The following is an 18682-nucleotide window of genomic DNA, read 5'->3' on the forward strand; positions in this document are numbered from 1 at the left end:
ACTGCAGAGCACGTGGATTGGCACTGGCAGGCTGGTCACCCTGGTCTCGGCTTCGGCCTAGGGATCCCACGAGCTTTCTTGAGAGGGAAGTGTGCGAGTGTCCAGCCGATCACGGCCTCTTTCCTCAGTGGCCCGAACTTCCCAAGGATGGGCCCTCATTTGCTCCCATCTTGCTATGGCACGAGGGGCCATCGGGGGGAGCCCTGGGGGCCCTTGGTGGCCGTGATCGGGCAGGATGAAGCCGCTGGAGAAGTGGGCGTCCCTGGCCTAGAGAAGTGCCCAGGGCAAATTGGCCACCCTGTCCACCCTGGGCCAGACCCAGTTCCCTGGGTGGGTGGGTGGGTGGGTGGGTGGAGGGCGCCAAGGAGGAACTCTGCTCCACCTCTGACAGCTGGGTCAGATGGTGCCAGGCCCGCCTGGGAGAGGCATGCGAGGGGCACGCGTGGCGGCGGCGAGTCTGTGCCAGCGTGCGGGCCGTCTGTGGGATCTGCGCGCCCGGGAGCTCCGTCGGCGATGCCCGTGCGTTCTGGGGGGGGGGGGAGGCAGGAACTCGGCACGCGTGTCAGCGGGTGCCCGCGACCCCCGTGTCTTCTACAGGTGTGAGGACGACGTGAGTGCTCGGTCGGGTAGGCGAGCGTGTCGGGGCCGCCCGTCGAGGTGGCGACGCGAGGAACCCTTCCTCGCCTTAACTCGGCTCCACTGGCTTTTTGACCCGGAAAGCCCGGGACGCGGGCGGGGCGCGAGGGCGCACGCGCGCGAGCGCGCGAGAGCCAGAGCGCGCCGAGGGTGGACCCCCCCCCCCGCCCGCCCTGCCGGGGCCCTGAGGGCCTGGGGCGCGCGCCGCCGTTGCTAAGGCCGGCGGCGAGCGCGGGGCCGAGGGTCCCTAGCAACGGGCGCGGGCGCGCGCCAGCCGCGGGGGGGGGGGGTGCGGGCGGGGGGGCGGCGGCGGCGGGCGGGAGGCGCGCGCGGGCGGCGGGGCGGGCGCGCCGGGGCGCGCGCCGGCGGCGGCGGCGGCGGCGGCGGCGGCCCGCGGGGATTTCCAGCGCGCGAGAGGAAGTGCCAGCGCGAGGGTGCGTGAGGCGGCGCGGCCGGCGGCCGCCGCGTGCGCGAGCCGGGTTGCAGCCCAGCAGGGACTTTCCAGCCGGCGGCGGCGGCGGCGGCGGCGGCCGCCGGCCCTTCCCCGCCCCCCGACATGGGGCTGCCCGGGGAGCTGGACGCTGCAGACGACGGCGGAGGATGCGCGCGGCGCCCCTGAGCCGGCCGAGCGGGCGGGCCGCGGGGTAAGGTCGGCGGGCCGGGCGGCGGGGCGGCGGGGCGGCGGGGCGGCTCCATCTCGGCGGCGGCCCCGGGGCCCGGCGGGTCCTGCGAGGCCAGGCCCGGCCTCCTCACCGTCTGTGGTGCGGCCCGCCCGCCGCCCCAACTTTGGAAACTTTGTGTGTGGGGCCGGCTCCCGGCCGGAGGCGCCGGCGCTTCAGGCAGACGGGGCAGCCAGGCCTCGCGCCCGAGGTGCCCGCCCCGAGGGGTGCTGAGCCGGCAGCATCTCAGAGGCCCCGGGGGTTTGGCGCGGTGCGGAACGACGGAGTCGGGCTGCCCGTGTAGATAAGCGTGCTCGCCCTGGCTGGTGGAGGTGGGTTTTTGAGCCATTATTTAAAAGTTTATACTGAGTCATTGCTCTGCAGATGAATGACTGATTCATAGTCGGAGAGCTGCAGAGAGGCTGGAAGGCAGGCGGTTCTGGGATCCAGCTGGGGCCGAATGCACACCTTCCACCTTCGATTAACACCAAAGGTCAGAGTGGGCTCCCCACGGGCGAGTCATTAAAACGATCCCCGCCGCGGGGCTTTGCAGGGTTTGGAGGCGCCAGGCTATGGCTCACGTAACGTTTCGCCACGTTTCCACACTGTCATCACCCCCCGGTTGGGGACGCGGGTTTCAGGATTAAACCTTTAGAGAGAATTCCGCGTGGAAAATTCTTTACCTTTAATTTGAAACAGCAACAAAATGCAAATGGGTGAAGTGCCGTGGACGTGCTCTGAAATCTAAGAAGCATTCAGACTAATGATCGGCTCAAGGAACTGATTTTATTTTCATGGCTTTTGTAGTGAGCTTTGACTCAGTTTTGAGAATGAAATAGAAGGGTGTGTGTGTGTGTGTGTGTGTGTGTGTGTGTGTGTGTGTATGTATGCATGCTCTTTTTTTGTGGAGTCTTAAAGGGTATATCGAGTGTTGTATTGGCGTCTTAATTTACATTCACAGCATACAACTGAAGAGGAGCCATAATTTTTTTGGGGGGGGTTGCATTTTCTGTGATTAGATGCACAGGTGAAATCTTTGGAAATGCTGTTTTGTGTTGTCTGTAAAATGCTTCTGTGTAGAAATGTCCAGGTGGACCCTCAGTCGGGCTTTAAAATCTTCTGGTGCTTTTCAGGTCTTGGAAAATGGCCTGTTGAAAATACTGCATCATTGTAGGATGTCTGGCAAAATAGTGTACAGCCATCCTTTACTCAAAGGAGAGGAAATGTTTCCCTTTTCGCCATATTGTGACATCTTAAATAGTAACAATTAGTCTGAAGGTGAAAATTCTCTGGTCAAAGCAAATTGAACCTTTAAAGTGTAAAAACTGGGGAATCTCTGACAGGAGTCAGAAATCCCTGTGAGTAGGTGCTGGGGATGGTTCCAGCCTCACTGGCTCAGATCAGACCTCATCGCGGACAAGGTTTAAGATGTAAGGTGTCTCACCCAGACACCTCTGTTCCAGCTGTCACAGTGCAGAAGCCAGGGAGGCAGAGAGCTGGCCGGGGAGAATTCCAGCATTTTTAAACCAAGACATGAATGTGAATTTTTCTGTGAGGGAAAAGCAGACCAATTATTTTTCTTGGATGCTATCCATTCTTTTTGGAATTAAGAAGATGGCCCAGTGAGAAGGCTGCAGAGACATTCCGTTGGAAACAGGCAGTAGTCAGTTGTTTCTGCCACTCTTGCTGGAGCTCTGAAGAAAGTCCTTCATTTAACTGGATACTTCTTGTTGTCCCTGTGTTTGGGATTTTTTTTCTAAACACTTCTGCTAGAATCCCTTAGAAATTTTCAGTGTGTAAACCAGGAAGGACTTCTTGGGGGTATTGTCAGGATAGATATGCTAATGAGCCAAAAAGATGAGCATGAATTATCATTCCCTTGAAATCCTTTTTTGTAATGCTGAAACTGTACCTCTAGAGAGATGAAACTGTCACTGTGGTGTTGCAAGCCTGAGCTAGCTCAGACACACAAAGGAAATTGCATATAAAATTTGCCCATCTTTGTTTTCTCATCTTGTATAGTAAGACTCTCCAAACAGCAAATGAGCTAACCTGTTAAATATTATGCAATAGCTCAGTTTCTTCTCAGTGGTCAATTTTAGAATTATTAACAGAGAAATCTCATGACCCAAGGCCTTAGCGTGATTTGTGGAATCAGAACCCCTGTATGTGTCTTTACAAGTATTTACAGAAGAAAATTAATTTTTTTGTTGATGTTTGTGTATGTATATGCTCATTACATTCCAGACAGGGAGGGGAGTTGGGAAGAGAGCTAAAGTGAGGAAAGAGGTGAGGTCAGAGGTGGTGACCAGAGAGCAGCAGCCGAGGCCTGAGTGAGTACAGCATGGTGCTTAGGCCTGGAACCAGAGTGAGGGAGGCCCAGAGGCCTGCAGACAGGAAGCAGTAGAGAGAGGTAGCTGGGCATTGATTGGTGTGGTCCCAGAGGAGCTAGCAGAAAGAAGAAAATTCGGTTTTTGTTTTTGTTTTTTTTTTGTTTTTTTTTTTTGGTTTTTCGAGACAGGGTTTCTCTGTGTAGCTTTGTGCCTTTTCCTGGAACTCACTTGGTAGTCCAGGCTGGCCTCGAACTCACAGAGATCCACCTGGCTCTGCCTCCCAAGTGCTGGGATTAAAGGCGTGCGCCACCACCGCCCGGCGAAAATTCGGTTTTAAAAAGAAAAGTATAGAGGAAAACATTAAATTTATTTGTGTAATTTCTATGATTACTAATTAATAAAAATATAAAATGCCTTTTCATTTTGGAAAGCCTTTATTGTTTTGCATGTTCCAGGAAAGAATTGGGATGAGAGGCCACTCTAGGAAGAAGGTGAAATTCCTGTTAAACATAGAACCTTTGGTGAAACCTGTTGGTGCTTACACATTTGGGGTCAGCTGGCAGGGAGTGGGGTGTCACTGATGCAGGTGACTGTTGCCTTCTGGCCCCTCCAGGAGTCATGTTGGCATGCATGCTGCATTCAGATGAGCATATTATTAGCTGGGACTTGGGAGTCTTTTGCTCATTTAATTAACATTCAATTAATGTGCCCTGAGTTCCCATAATCTGGTTACTATGCTAGGATGAGTGAGACACAGCACCTGCTTTTAGGGGTGTGATCTGTAGATATGTGGGACATCTGGGTTCCTGTGAAGAGTGAAGGGCAGTGCCGGAACCCACCTGAGATTTGACTGTGACACCAGTTCAAGAACTTTCCAAAAGAAGAGTGAAGGAAAACCAAGTCACCGGTACCCCTCAAAGACTTAACCAGGAAAAATAAGGAAAGTCACCCATATGTGTAGGAGGAAATGAATTAGTGGGTTGTATAGAAGTCTGCAAGTATGGGGTGGGGGTTGTGTTCCTGTAAGAGAAAAGCTGGCCCCCTGACTCGTCAGGGAGGCATCTGGGAAAGGCACCCCGGTTGACCACATGTTAGGAAGTGTGGTCCCACTTGTAGGGCCCTGAGAATGGCAGTCTGGGGATCCTCCCTTCCCTTCTGTGTAAGATGTGAGCTGTTAGCTTGCTGCTGTGCTCCCTGCTGGTCTAGATGATGCTGGTAGTGCTGCTAGCCAGTTTTCCAGATGTTACATTTCCTGTGCTGACCTCCAGCTCTTTCAGGCTTTGTGTGGTTTGGAGCTGAAGTAGTCTGGCAGTCTCTGACTGAAGAGCTTGGTTTGTGGAAGGGCAGAGAGCAAGGGTACTAGTTTGGACCATAGCATGTTGCTGTGCCTACTGTTTCTCTGTGAAGGTCAGTGATTCTCATCCTTCCTAATGCTGCGACCCTTTAATACAGTTCTTCAAGCTCCGGTGGTGGCGGCGGTGGCGGCCTCCAAGCATAACATTATTTTGTTACTACTTCATACCTACCTGTAATTTTGCTACTCTTATGAATCGTAATGTAAATATCTGATATGCACCCACAAGGGTTCATGAACCACATGTTGAGAATAACTATTATAGGTAGAAAATTTCAAAAATTGGTGGTGGTGGGAGAGACAAATTGCACTTTTCCCAAACCCACCACTCTGGTCCTTACTGATGGATTTAAAATGTTTTAATTCTCAAGAAATGAAATATTGGACCCTGTGTTTCACTGTCCTAAAATTTTGATTATTATTGTATTCTATGACGTGTGTGTGACAAGGGGTGAGTGACTCTTTAACTTTGTGAGTCCGTTCCGTCCTGGGTTCTGTCGATTGGGTTCAGGTGGTCACACTTGCATCTTTGGATGGCAAACACCTTTGCCCACTGAGCCTTCTCACAGTCCCCAGTGTTTCATTTCATGATTTCATTTTTAAAAGATTGGTTTCATGTTGATTTTAACCATTTGAAACTAGCGGGTTTAACCATTTGAAATGGCTCAGCAGGTAAAGGGGCTTGCCAACAAGCCTGATGACCTGAGTTTGATCCCTGGAACTCATGGGGAAAGGAAAGAGTTGGTGGAAGGAGAGAACTGATTTTTTTTCCGATCGCCCTCTGACCTCCACACATGTGCCTTTTTCCCCCATTAAAAATGTAAAGGAAAAAAAAATGAAGTGGAGGCTATTTAGTAACTTCTCATGAGGCCATTTACTAAAAAAGAGACCAGGGACTGTTGTTCTGATTTCCTGATGTCCTCTCCAATTTGAGCACTGATCTTACATCCAGACCATAATGCCATATCAATGAGAAGCTTGACATCTTTTAAGTGGTGGGAAAGGCTAAATTGAATAACCAAGTGAAATGATGTGACCTTTCGGACGGTAGTAAGCAGCATTCCAGTGGTGAAATACTTCTCTAGGAGTCATGATGATTTTTGTTTATTTTTGAGACAGATTCTCCCTTTATAGTCCCAGGTTGCCCTTGAACTTGGGATCCTTCTGCCTCAGCCTCCCTAGTGCTTGGTGAGCTACCATGCCTGATGAGTCATAATAGTTTTGATGAGGTTTTCCAAGGTTAACTTTTACTCTGAAAGGCTAATGCCCATTTAGAGACCTACATGTGCAGGAGGTGATTATAGTTAGGTGCTTGTAATGCCTGTTTTCCTTCCACCAAAGGCCAGGCACATGGTAAGTGCTTGGTGAATGTTTGTATCCAGATTCTGCAAGGTAGGAAGAGAAGGACATGACAGATGACCACAGTGTTTCCCTGCATTCCAAGTCTGTGTTGTAGTTGTGCAGACCTAGTGCCTCCCTTGATCATTTTCCTAGATGCCACTGTGTTGCCTTGCTGCTCTGATACATTAGTGGGAGTTACACAGTAGGAAACGACTACTTTGTTGTTGTTGTTTTGAAACAGGGGCTCTTTATGTTGCCCTGGCTGTCCTGGAACTTGCCCCATAGACCAGGCTGGCCTCAAATTCACAAGAGATCCATCTGTCAATGTGTCTGCCTCCAGAGTACAGGGATTAAAGGTGTGCACCACCAAGCTTGGCAGAAAACTTCTTTGATACAAACTTCTTTCTTCGAAGAACAGGGAAATTAGTTTTCTGGAGCACTTTGCCCAGTAATGCTCAGAAGTCCTAACTTCACGCTGGAAATTCAGTGCAGTCTGCTGCCGCCTTATTATAGGGTAAATTAAGTGCATAGGTTTCAGAAGGCTTTTCTCTAGGACTTTACCTTCAGTAGGGATGGGGCAAGCACATGAATTTTTTTTTTAATTTTTTTTTTAAGTTTATTTATTATGTATACAGTGTTCTGCCTGCATGTATGCCTGCACTCCAGAAGAGGGCATCTGATCTCATTATGGATGGTTGAGAGCCACCATGTGGTTGCTGGGAATTGAACTCAGGACCTCTGGAAGAGCAGTCGGTGCTCTAAACCTCTGAGCCATCTCTCTAGCCCATGAAATTTTATCTTAATGTAAATTATACATGGTCCTCAGTAGTCTGTTTTAATATAAACATACTCTGCTCCTAATCTTTTAGTAGAATTGATTCTGCAAAAGATGCATTGTGTTTATTCATGGCTCTTTTTGGAGCCTCTGTGATCTAACCACACATTTGAAATACTTTTGTTGCCAGGTGTTTTGAAGAAGGGCTTTTTCAACCTGTATTTAATCAAACTACATTTTCTTTTCTTTCTTCTTTTTCTTTTTTCCGAGCATGCACTGTGCTGGTGATTAAAACTAAAAAGTCAGGTAAGATATTGAATGACCTCTGGCCTCATGGAGTCTCCATGCCAGGGCCAAGCTAGAACACTTTGGTGGTAACTCGATGTGAGGCGCTGTGACAGCTGAATAGAAGTGTTGTGGAGTTTGGATCACAGGCTGTGCAGGAATTCTTTGGAGTTTAACTAGAGTAAGAAGTATAAATGAAGAGGAATTGTGGTGAAGAGTGCCCCAGAGTTGAAGTACCATAAGTCTGGGTGATTCCATAGCCACCCTTCCTGGAAAGGGAACAGGAGAGGGAAGGAAGAGCAGAGGTCTTTTCTAGGGGTCCTGTTTTCACCACGTCCTTTTCACCTGTGGACCCTTTAGGCCAGGTAGTTTGTTGTTTGGTTTTTGAGATGGAGTCTCCTGTGTAGTTCACTTTGTCCTCACACTCACCATGTAGCCCAGATTATCTTGATTTTCCAGTCTTCCTGTCTCTGCCTCCAAGTGCTGGGCTTTACAGGCATGTAGATTTTGTTCAGTTGTAGGGTTTTGGGTTTTGTTTCGTGAGTGTAGATTTTGTTTTGTTCCTATATAGTATTTTTTCAAATACATTGTGGATTTTGGAGCAGTTTTTCATGCAGCCTTTTTCTGCTGACATTTGCTTGGCTATATTGTCTTTCCCCTGCCCCTAGTCAGTTTTCATTCCTTTTCTGTGTTTTAGGCTAGTTTCTTAGACCAGCACCAGTGTGCTTGTATTCTTTAACAAGACCAGCTGGAGACTGGGGTTGTAGCTCAGTGTAGAGCCTACCACATGCAAAGCCATGGGTTTCATCCCAGCAGTGAGAAAAACTCAGTTAGGATACTGTTTACTCTTGTGCTTTCAGATATTTCATACATCTTAGCAGTCCCTAACCTGATTTACTAATGTGTTTTTTCCCTCTTTATCTCTCTTAATTTACATTTAAACCAGTAGTCTAGTACTAATGATAGTATTTAGTCCTCTGCCTTTGCAGAGTTTTACAAACATTAGCTTGTTAGTGGTGAACAAGTCCCTGAGGCCTGGTCACTCTGTAGAGAGGAGCATCATGGTTATAACTCAGCACCCGTTTATCTCGAATTTAATTATGACTACAGATGGCTCATGGGAATACAAGTTAAAAGAAAGAAGCTTTTCCCCAATTAGCAGGGAAGTGATGTTGGCTGCTTCAGACGATCTGGCTGTTATAGCTAGAACCACTGTGAAGTGTTGAACTGGAACCAGGAAGGACCAGGGACTGCTGGGTCAGAGGTGTGGGACTTCTTTCCTGGCCATGTTCCTACTCCAGGGAGGGCTAGACACCAGGGCTCAACCCAAGTCTCTGGGTTGATAGAGGCTTGATTTTTGTTTTAGACAAAAGTAAGTAACAGGCAGTAGTATGTGAGCAAGGATCTCAATGAGTCCAAAAATTTCCGTGCCCTTCTCCAGGTTCAGGGAAGTTCTGGTGTGTCTCTGACTGATCTGAGATTGAGATGAAAAACTTTTTTTCCCCCCTGAGACAGGGTTTCTCTGTATAGCCCCAGCTGTCCTGGAACTCGATGTGCAGACTAGGCTGTTCTCAAACTCACAGAGACCCACCTACTTCTGCCTCCTGAATGCTGGGATTAATGGTGTGTGCCACCACTGCCTGGCTGGGAAAAGGGGGTTGTTTTCTCCTTTGTTTTTTCACAGTTTAGCCTGAAGTGTTGTAGCAGGAATCTTAAGAGAGTCTTATTAATAAAATCAAACCTGAGCCAGGTATTGGGGTGGATTCTGGAAGATCAGAGAACCAGAACAAGCCACAGCTAACTCACCTCGCCGGATCCTCAGCTGGTCTTGTTTCCTGAGACTGGAGGCCTCTGAGTCCTCATCCAGAATGGTTCTCAGCTGAACTGTGTTGCTAGAAGCCTGAATGCTTAACCAGCCAAATGCTTCTAGTTTCTGGTCCTCATGCCTTATATACCTTTCTGCTTTCTACCATCACTCCCTGGGATTAAAGGCTGGTTTTCTGGGATTAAAGGTGTGAGTTACCACGCCTGGCCGTTTCCAGTGTGGCCTTGAACTCACAGAGATCCAGAGGGATTTCTACTTCTGGAATGCTAGGATTAAAGGTGTGAGTATCACCATTTTCTAGCCTTTGTATCTAGTGGCTGTTCTCTGACCCAGATAAGTTTATTAGGGTGCACAATATTTTGGGGAACACAATGTCACCACAAAGTGTGAATGAAAATGAGACACATTTGGGGCTGAAGAGATGGCCCAGTGGTTAAGAGCACTGGCTTGTCCTTCCAGAGGACCTGGAGTCAATTCCTATTCCCCCCTTGATGTCTCATAACCATTCTTAACTCCAGTTCCAGGGGATCTGACACCCTCTTCTGACCTCTATTGGCACCAGGTATATATGCAGTACACATCCCTACATATAGGCAAAACACTCATGTACATAGAATAAAAAGATCTTAAAAAAAAAAAGTGAGACACATTCATGTATGTAAGGAGTCAGACATTACTTGATTTCCGGTTATTCCTTTAGCTGACCGTCCAGTTGCTCATTGTCTCTAAGCTCAGTTTTCTGTCTATGGAATGCAGAGCCCTGGAGCTGGGTCCTGGTGACAGCTGTACATTATGACTGATTTCACATCACTAAACTATATGTTTAAAATGGCTGAGATGGAAAACCGTATGTGTGTTTTACAACATTAGAAAATTAATTGTGAGGTATAAAAGTGAGAAGTAGTTGGGGAGCTGGAGCAATGGCTCCGCAGTTAAGGGCATGTACTACCCTTGCAGAGGACAGCACCCGGGCCTGGTCGCTCACAACTGCTGTAACTCCAGCTCCAGGAGGATCAGGTGCATCTGTCTTCCAAGGGCATCTTCACTCGTGTATATCACTCACAGAGACATTGTTCAAAAGAAGTGATAAGTAGTGGAATATGAGAAATTAGTATACCACAGTCATAATTCAACCAGTACCTGTGAGGCAGAGGCAGGAGAGTGAAGATTGTGTAGCCTGGGCTTCAGATTCAGTTTGAGGCCAGCTTGGGATATTTAAAGACCTGTCTCCAGAAAATAATTTAAAAGAAGTGATAATTGCGCTCTTTTTCTTTTCCTGCATATTTTCAACAAGGTGTATGGGCTGGGCCAGAAGAGTACTTTATATATGGGGTTGAGGGAGAACATTGGATTATGAAGAAAGTATTTTCCCCTTATTTTCTTTTTCTTTCTTTCTTTTCAGTTTTTTTGAGATAGGGTCTTGCTGTGTAGTCAAAACTGACCTTGAGACTTATAGTTCTCCTACTTCATCCTCCTGAGATTGAGTGGTGGACTAATAGGTGTAAGCTACCATGCCCAGCTAAGAAAGTCTAGAACAGAAGGTAAAATGTCTGGAAACCAAAGTCACATTACATTTGCATAAAAGGAACATCTATATTTAGATATTTCTGGTTTTTTTTTAAGAAAGCAATTTTTGCATATGATTGAATTTTGATAAGTTGTATTTTGATCTTTTCTTTCCCATTATTTATCAGGAATAATGTTTTCTGATTTATTCAGGTCTCTTTTCAAATATTTGAAAGGTCTTCTTAAACTCTCTTAAAATAGCCCATGTTTCTCATAATCTCTTAGCTTGCTTCTTTTCCATTGTGGCAAAAAACAATGTTTATCACCTTCATGAAGAGAGTTTCTGACATATGGTTGGTAGTCAACTATTGGTTAAATGAATCCATAAAATAGTTCAACATTCTCTTCTATTGAGACAAAATTCACATAGCACATAGTTAACTATTTATTTATTTATTTTGGTTTTTTGAGACAGGGTTTCTCTGTGTACCTTTGCGCCTTTCCTGGAACTCACTTGGTAGCCCAGGCTGGCCTCGAACTCAGAGAGAACCACCTGGCTCTGCCTCCCAAGTGCTGGAATTAAAGGGGTGGGCCACCACCGCTTAGCTCATAGTTAACTATTCGAAGGTATGCAGTCCAGTGGTATTTATTGTACTCAAAATGTCATTCAGTTACTGGGTCTTTCTAGTTCAAAACTTGGACCCCATACTCCTTGAGTAATTACTGCCCCCCCCCCAGCCCTGGTCTAATTTGCTCTCTGTTTCCATGGATTTGCTTATTTTTAATATACCATGTGAAAGTAATCATGCAATAAATATATGACCACTTATGTCTGTGTAATGTCTTTGAGGTGTATCCAAGTTGTAGTAGGTACTGGTATTTTATTCCTTTAGTGACTGAATAATAATCTGTCGTGTGTGTGTGTGTGTGTGTGTGTGTGTGTGTGTGTGTGTACACGTGTACGTGTATACGTGTACGTACACATGTATGTGTATGCATGAGGGTTAGTGCTCGATCATCTGTGTTTGCACTTTATCTACTCATCTGTCTATGAACATTTAGTTTTCATCCTCTTTACTGTTAGGAATAATGTTGCCATAAGCAGGTGTTTAATTGTGTGTGTTTGTGTGTGTCTTCTTTTCTTCTGGATATATCTCACAGAGCATTGGTAATACTACATATCTGAGTTTAATTTATTCCCACCAGCAGTGTTACAGTTTCTGCACATCTTCACTAAAACTAACTCTGTTAAACTAGTATGTGAATTTCTGTGTCGTTGTCATTTTGTTTTGTTACCTCTTGATGACCAGTGATACTGAATGTCTCTCTATGTGCTTGGTGTCTATTTGTATGTATTTGTATAAATGCCTAAGCCCTTTGTCTCTGCTTTAATTGGGGTGATTTTTTTCTTGTTGAGTTATAAGAGCTCTTTATATATTGTGGACATGAAACCCTTTAGACACATGAGTTGCAATTATTTTCTTTCATTTAGTAGACTGCTTCATAAATTTTGTTGATATTATCCTTTGCACAAGTTTTATTTGGAGTTCATTTTTTTTTTCTTTCTTTCTTTCTTTTTTTTTTCCTTTTGGTTTTTTTGAGACAGGGTTTCTCCATGTAGCTTTGTGCCTTTCCTGGATCTCATTCTGTAGCCCAGGCTGGCCGAGAACTCACAGAGATCCGCCTGCCTCTGCCTCCCGAGTGCTGGGATTAAAGGTGTGCACCACCACTGCCTGGCTTTTTTTTTTTTTTTTTTCTTTTGTTACTTGTGCTTTTGGTGTCAAGTCTGAGAATCTATTGTTAAGCCATCAAGATTTACCATTATGTTTTCTAAGAGTTTTATAGGCTTAGTTTTTATATTTAGGTCTTTGATCCAGTTTGAGTTTGTTTTTGTATGTGGATTGCGGTAGGAGTGTTCCCACTTCATTTTTTTTTTTTTTGTTTTGTTTTGTAGGTGATTATACAGTTCTTCCAGCATGCTTTTGAGGAGACTATTCTTAACCCATAGAGAGGTTTAAAATATATTGGTTATAGATATTTACATTTATTTCTGGACTCAGGTCTGTTCTTTTGATCTGTATGCCTATCCTAATGTCAGCGCCACACTATTTTGATTGTTGTAGCTTTGTAGTAAATATTGAAGTAGTGAGCTTTGAAAATGAGAGTATTCCAGCTTTTTCATTTCCAATATTGTATTGACAGTTTTGAGCCCCTTGATGTTTCATGTGAGTTGTAAGGGTTGCTTTTCTGTTTCTGTAAAAATGGTTACTGGAATTCTAATAGGGCTGCACTGAATCAGATTGCTTTGGAGTCACTGTCTTAACGATGCCTTCCATTCCATGAACATGGGTGTTTTCCCACTTGCTCTCCCAGCTCCCTCTTCCTTCCTTCTTTCCCTCCTTCCCTTCCTTCGTGCTGCTAGGGATTGAACTGAGGTCCTCAGGAGAGCTAGACAAATGCTCTGCTATTGAGCAGACGCCCAGCCTGCTTTCATTTATTTTTCATCAGTACCTTATAGTTTCAGTGTATAAATATTCAACTCCTTGGATGATTTTAATTCCTTAATATTTTGTTTTTTGTGGATTCTACTGTAAATAGAATTTTTTATTTTCATTTTGGATTGCTGTTAGTGATGTATAGAAGCACAACGTTTTTCTTTTGTTCTGTTTTGATGTGCTACAACTGTGCTGAGTTCATGAGTTGCCTGTAGCAGATATTTTGTGGGATATATTTTTTTTAATGTATATGGGAATTTTGTTTGTGTGTATATCTGTGCCCTGTGTGCATGCCTAGTGCTTATAGAGGCCAGAAGAGGGCATCAGATTCCCTGGAACTGGAGTTACAGATGGTTGTGGGTTCTGGGCATTGAACCCAGGTTTTCTGGAAGAGCAACCAGTGCTTTTAACCTCTGAGCCATCTCTCTAGGCCCCTGTGGGAATTTCTTCAGTCATCTTGTATGCAAATAGAGATGCTTTACATCCACTTTCCAGCCTGATGTGTTTTTTTTTTAATTTTTTTTATTTTTTGGTTTTTCAAGACAGGGTTTCTCTGTGTAGTTTTGGTGCCTGTCCTGGATCTTGATCTGTAGACCTGGCTGGCTCAAACTCATGGAGATCCACCTGCCTCTGCCTCCCGAGTGCTGGGATTAAAGGCGTGCCCCACCGCCACCTGGCCAACCTCATGCTTTTGTTTTTCTTACCCAATTACTCCATCTTCAGTATCCAGGATAGTGATGAGAATCATAGTGGTGGTGAGCATCCTTGTATTGATTGCTCCTGATCTCATAGGAAACTTGGTCTCTCACTGGTTCAATGCTTAGCCTGTGTAGGGCCCTGGATTGGATCCCCAGCTTGGGGTGGGGGTTGACACAAATCCTTAAAGGCTCTTTGCTAAAGTAAGGAAGTTTTTGTTCCTCTCCGTTCCTACTTTGCTGGTTTTGTTTTGTTTTTGAGACACAGTCTCTCTGTGTAGGCCTGGTTGTCCTGGAGCTCGCTTAGTAGACCAAGCTGGCCTTGAACTTAACATAGGCCCTCCTGCATGCCGGAATCAAAGGTGTTCACCATCTCTCACCAGGGTTGTTGAATTTTATCAAGTCTTTTTGTAGTTTGAGAATGAACATGTATTTTTTTCTTTGTCTTATTAGTATACTGTTATAGTGATTGTGTGTGTGTGTACAAGCCTATGCATGTTTGTGCGTGTATGTGTGAGCCTGTGTGCATGTTGTGTGTGTGTGTATGTGTGTGTGTGTTTATAAGTCTATGTGCATATTTGTTTATGTAGGTACCATGCACCTGAGGCTTGAAATCACCATTAGGTATTATTTCTCAGATCATTTACCTTCTTTTTTGAGCCAAGATCTCTCTCTGGAACTTGAGTTTTGCCAGTTGGACTAGGCTGGCTAGTCAGCGAGTCACCTGCCTGTGCACCTGCCTTACGTGTGGTGGAATCAAACTCAGGTACCCCTGCTTGCATGGCAAGCACTTTTACTGACTGAGTTGTTGTTCCTCTAGCCCTGGTGATGGTGTGTATTGAATCATCCTTGCATTCCTGGGGTAAATCCTGGTTTGTCGTGAATGCAATCCTTTTCATAGTTATTGCATGATGTGCCACAGTTCTGCTGAGGACGTTTATGCTTATGTTTGTAACTTTGTTTTCTTCTAATATCTTTTGCTTTGATATCAAGTCACTAAAAGGTATATTGTGTTTTTGTAGAATTTTGTTACCTGGTCTCTCCAATCTCCAATCATACAGAAAATTCTAGGAAGGTTCAAAGCAGACATGGTGATGATACCATATAGCTTATTTCCCATACTTCCCAACACATCACTATAGAATTGGCTGTAAGGTCAGGAGTTTCCCCCAATGGCTAACAGCTGGGAAAATCATGACTGATATTACCTCCATCATCCTGTGTCTACCAATAGAAAATTAGGAAGGGAACTCTGTCCTTGATGCCTTGATAGGAAAAAGGTATACTTCATATGTATGGTTCTGTTCCAGGTAGCACTGATTGAAGTCACTCACTGGGATCTGTCTGGTGGCTGAGCTGGTCTTAAGGATCCAGTGGTTGTACTCACATGCCTGTGTGGTTGGAAGGTCTAGATCAGTGTTTTCCTTTCTTTTTTGTGATCTCAGGTCTGTTGCTGTTGTTGATTGACTCACATTCCTGAGTGTGATTGCTCAGAACTCGTAGACAGTGATCTTTCTTAAGAGCTGCCTTCCTTAAACCTGAGTTTGGAAATCAGTATAGTGTTGTTCCTGCCCCAGAGCCCTTCCAGATTTAAAGGGTGGACTGTAGATGGGATCATCTTCTTCTTCTTCTTCTTCTTCTTCTTCTTCTTCTTCTTCTTCTTCTTCTTCTTCTTCTTCTTCTTCTTCTTCTTCTTCTTCTTTTTTTTAAGATTTATTTTATTTATTATGTATACAGTATTCTGCCTACATGTGTCCTTGCAGGCCAGAAGAGGGCACCAGGTCTCATTACAAGTGGTTGTGAGCCACCATGTGGTTGTTGGGAATTGAACTCAGGACCTCTGGAAGAGCAGTCGGTACTCTTAACCATTGGGCCATCTCTCCAGCCCCCAGATGGGATCTTCTTAATGGGAAGAGTGTAAAGATTTGTAAACACCCACCACTGTATGTACGATGCTTAGGTAGCATGGTGCTCTCAGCAGTGCTATCAGATACACCTCTGAATGAATTCACAAGTAAGCTCTGGAGTGTCCCCATTCATACGATGGATCATTCACAGATCAGGAGCTGCTTTTCTCTTTTCTAGCCCTGGTCTTGCTGTATAGCCCAGGCTGACCTTGCAGTTGTAATCCCTCCTGCTTTTTCACTCCAAGTGGATGGATCTTAGGGTGCACCACTAGGGTGGACTCAGCATTGGCCTTTGGTCTTTCACTTGTGATCAGATTCTAAGAGTTTGATCAGTAGTTTGAGGGCAGCTTTGGGTCTGTGATCCTTTCCTTCCTGTGAGTTGATTTAACAAGATCAGTTGACACTTGTGTTGGGAAATTTAAGTTAGTATTTCTCTCTGTTCTCTTTGGATTTTCAAGTCAGATTTCTCTGTGTAGCCTTGGCTGTTCTAGAACTCATTTTGTAGACCAGGCTGGTCTACAGACTCAGAGATCTGCCTGCCTTTGCCTCCCAAGTGCTGGGATTCAAGACATGTGCCACCACATATGGCCAATATTTCTGTCGGTTTTTTTCCCCCGGTTGTTTGAGACAGGGTTTCTCTTTGTAGCTTTGGAGCCTTTTCCATAACTCACTCTGTAGACCAGGCCAACCTCGAACTCACAGAGATCTGCCTGGCTCTGCCTCCCAAGTGCTGGGATTAAAGGTGTGTGTGCCACCGCCCCCAGCTTCTGTCTGTTCTTTAAAAAGCTTCATTGAGAAAATAATAGTAAATCTACATATCATAAATTTCCTTTTCATGTAGATCATTTTAGCAAATTCCTTAGAGACATATTAGAATTAACCTGTGGCTGTTTCTATATAAAGGATGGGATCAGTTAGTGTGCACAGAGATGTATGCATCAGCTCTAATATAGAAGTTTCATTTTCTGTGGCTCTTGTCTTCTCAGCCTATTTCAGCTGATGGCTGCAACACTTATCTGAGCAAGAGCTCAGATGATGACATCATAGGGGAATGAGGAGTAGAGTTAAATAATGAAACTAGAAGTATGTCTCTCATGCAGTTGTGTGTTGGATTCTGTGAGGGAAGAGTCATGCCTGTTTGCATCTGCACAGTGAGCCCCAACATTTCTGGCCGGGAAGTCACTAGTGTTGTTTCCCAAGCAAGTCACTTCTAGGCATCTTGCCTTCAGTGCAAAAAGCATGAATGAAGAGCATGTTCTTCTTTAAGTGTGTGATACACCAGAATGACTGATAGGGAATTTCAAGGAACCCTGGGTTCTTCTACTTCCCCTTTTGTGACTTCTGAGGTCAAGAACTTCTGGTCTACATGGTCTGAGGTCTCTTGCCACAATAAAGTTATAAATATATGCTTTGAATAGGGTGTCTGCTTTTCATTGTTTTTTCCTTTTAATTCTTTAAATTTGCCAGTTTTGGAGTATCATATGGGACAAAATATTTGCTCTCGGTAATCCTCTGGCCATATTATTTGATGTCATGTACCTTCCTCATCCACTATCGCCTTCAGGATTTTCTATACCACAGTGTGATTGGTGACTGTGGCCCAGGTCTGACCAATATGGGGGCCAAAGTTGGGTAATTAGTCTTTGGGGAGGATGGTAATGGAGGTGCAAGGCCAACAACATTTCACACAGTTGATGCATGCCCTTAACTTGCCTTATTTCTCAGTTCTGGTTCTTATAGCATGGTTTGCCTTGATTTACAGTGTACTAATGTAGCTAACCTTTCATTTTTTCCTAGGGCTCTTAGGAACTGCTTTAGGTTTTAGTCACTTACGCTTGAAGTGAAACCCATCAGGTATGGTTTAACCTGTGAAAAGCTGTCTGAGACCACACCTCCATGCGTAAAGCTTTGGCCTTTTGTTTTTCTAGGCATGGCTTTTTTTTTTTTCTTTAACTTTTTGAGACATGGTCACATTTAGTCTAGGCTGGCCTTAGACTTAGTGTGTAGCCAAGAATCACCTTGAATTCCTCCCAAATCTATTTTCCAAGTCCTAGATTACACATGTCATCATGGCCAGTAGCTTCCTTTAAAAAAAAAAAAAAAGACAAGGTCTTACTATGTAGTCCTGGCTGGCCCGGAACTTGCTATGTAGATAAGACTGTCTTCAAATGCATAGAGATCCTCCTGTGTCAGCCTCTGCCTCTGAGTGCTAGGATCAAAGGCATACACCACCACCCGACTTATGTAATGGACCTGTTTCTGAGTGTTGGACATGTGCATTGTGTGAGTGAGTAGAGGCTGGACTGTTGGGGTAGAGGGCTGTGATGGTTATTCTTCATGTTGGCTTTGTCTGGATTTAGAATCACCTAGGAAACATACCCTAGGTCTATCTGTGATGTTCCCAAAGAGGTTTAACTGAGGTGACAACAGCATCTCCGAATGTGGGTGCCTCCAACACAAGGACCTGGAGCCCTGGGCTGAATACAATGGAAAAGAGGAAGGAACCACCTGAGCACCAGCATTTCGGTCTCTCTCTGCCTCTCATAGAACTGCAGATGTTCCGTGACCAGTTATCTCATTCTGCTGACACCTGTGCCTTTACTGCCATGACACACTGTACCTTTAAACCATTAAGTAAAACAAACACTTTTTTCTTAAGTTGCTTTTTGTCAAGACTTTGGTCACAGCAATGAGAAAGTATATTCAGTACCGAATAAGGATGCCAAGGGGTGGGGCTGCTTTCTGGGCAGATCTGGCCATTTGGTTCACAGGCCTTTGTGACTAGATTAGGGGGAAGGAATGTGGAAGAGTTTGGAGTTGTGTGCTAGAGAAACCCTAGGGTGCTGTAACCAGGGCTTAATGGGCCATGCT

The 18682-nt window shown here is 45.3% G+C and overlaps 1 protein-coding gene across 7 annotated transcripts in view; it reads left to right on the forward strand.

The window, feature by feature from the left end:
* Positions 1-1090: 1090 nt before the first annotated feature.
* Traf3 (TNF receptor associated factor 3) overlaps positions 1091-18682 on the forward strand; it is a 120506-nt gene continuing 102914 nt past the window's right edge. For 4 of the 7 annotated variants that reach the window (XM_037210860.1, XM_028883776.2, XM_028883770.2 and 1 more), the window contains exons 1-2: positions 1093-1280; positions 1680-1788. The gene's annotated coding sequence lies outside the window, so the exon portion shown is untranslated. Of the gene's footprint in view, positions 1281-1679; positions 1789-18682 lie in introns of all 7 variants that reach the window. The other 3 variants (XM_037210861.1, XM_028883774.2, XM_028883772.2) reach the window with 3 other exon arrangements.

Source organism: Peromyscus leucopus, chromosome 14 (genome assembly GCF_004664715.2).
Source record: "Peromyscus leucopus breed LL Stock chromosome 14, UCI_PerLeu_2.1, whole genome shotgun sequence".
NCBI lineage: Eukaryota > Metazoa > Chordata > Mammalia > Rodentia > Cricetidae > Peromyscus > Peromyscus leucopus.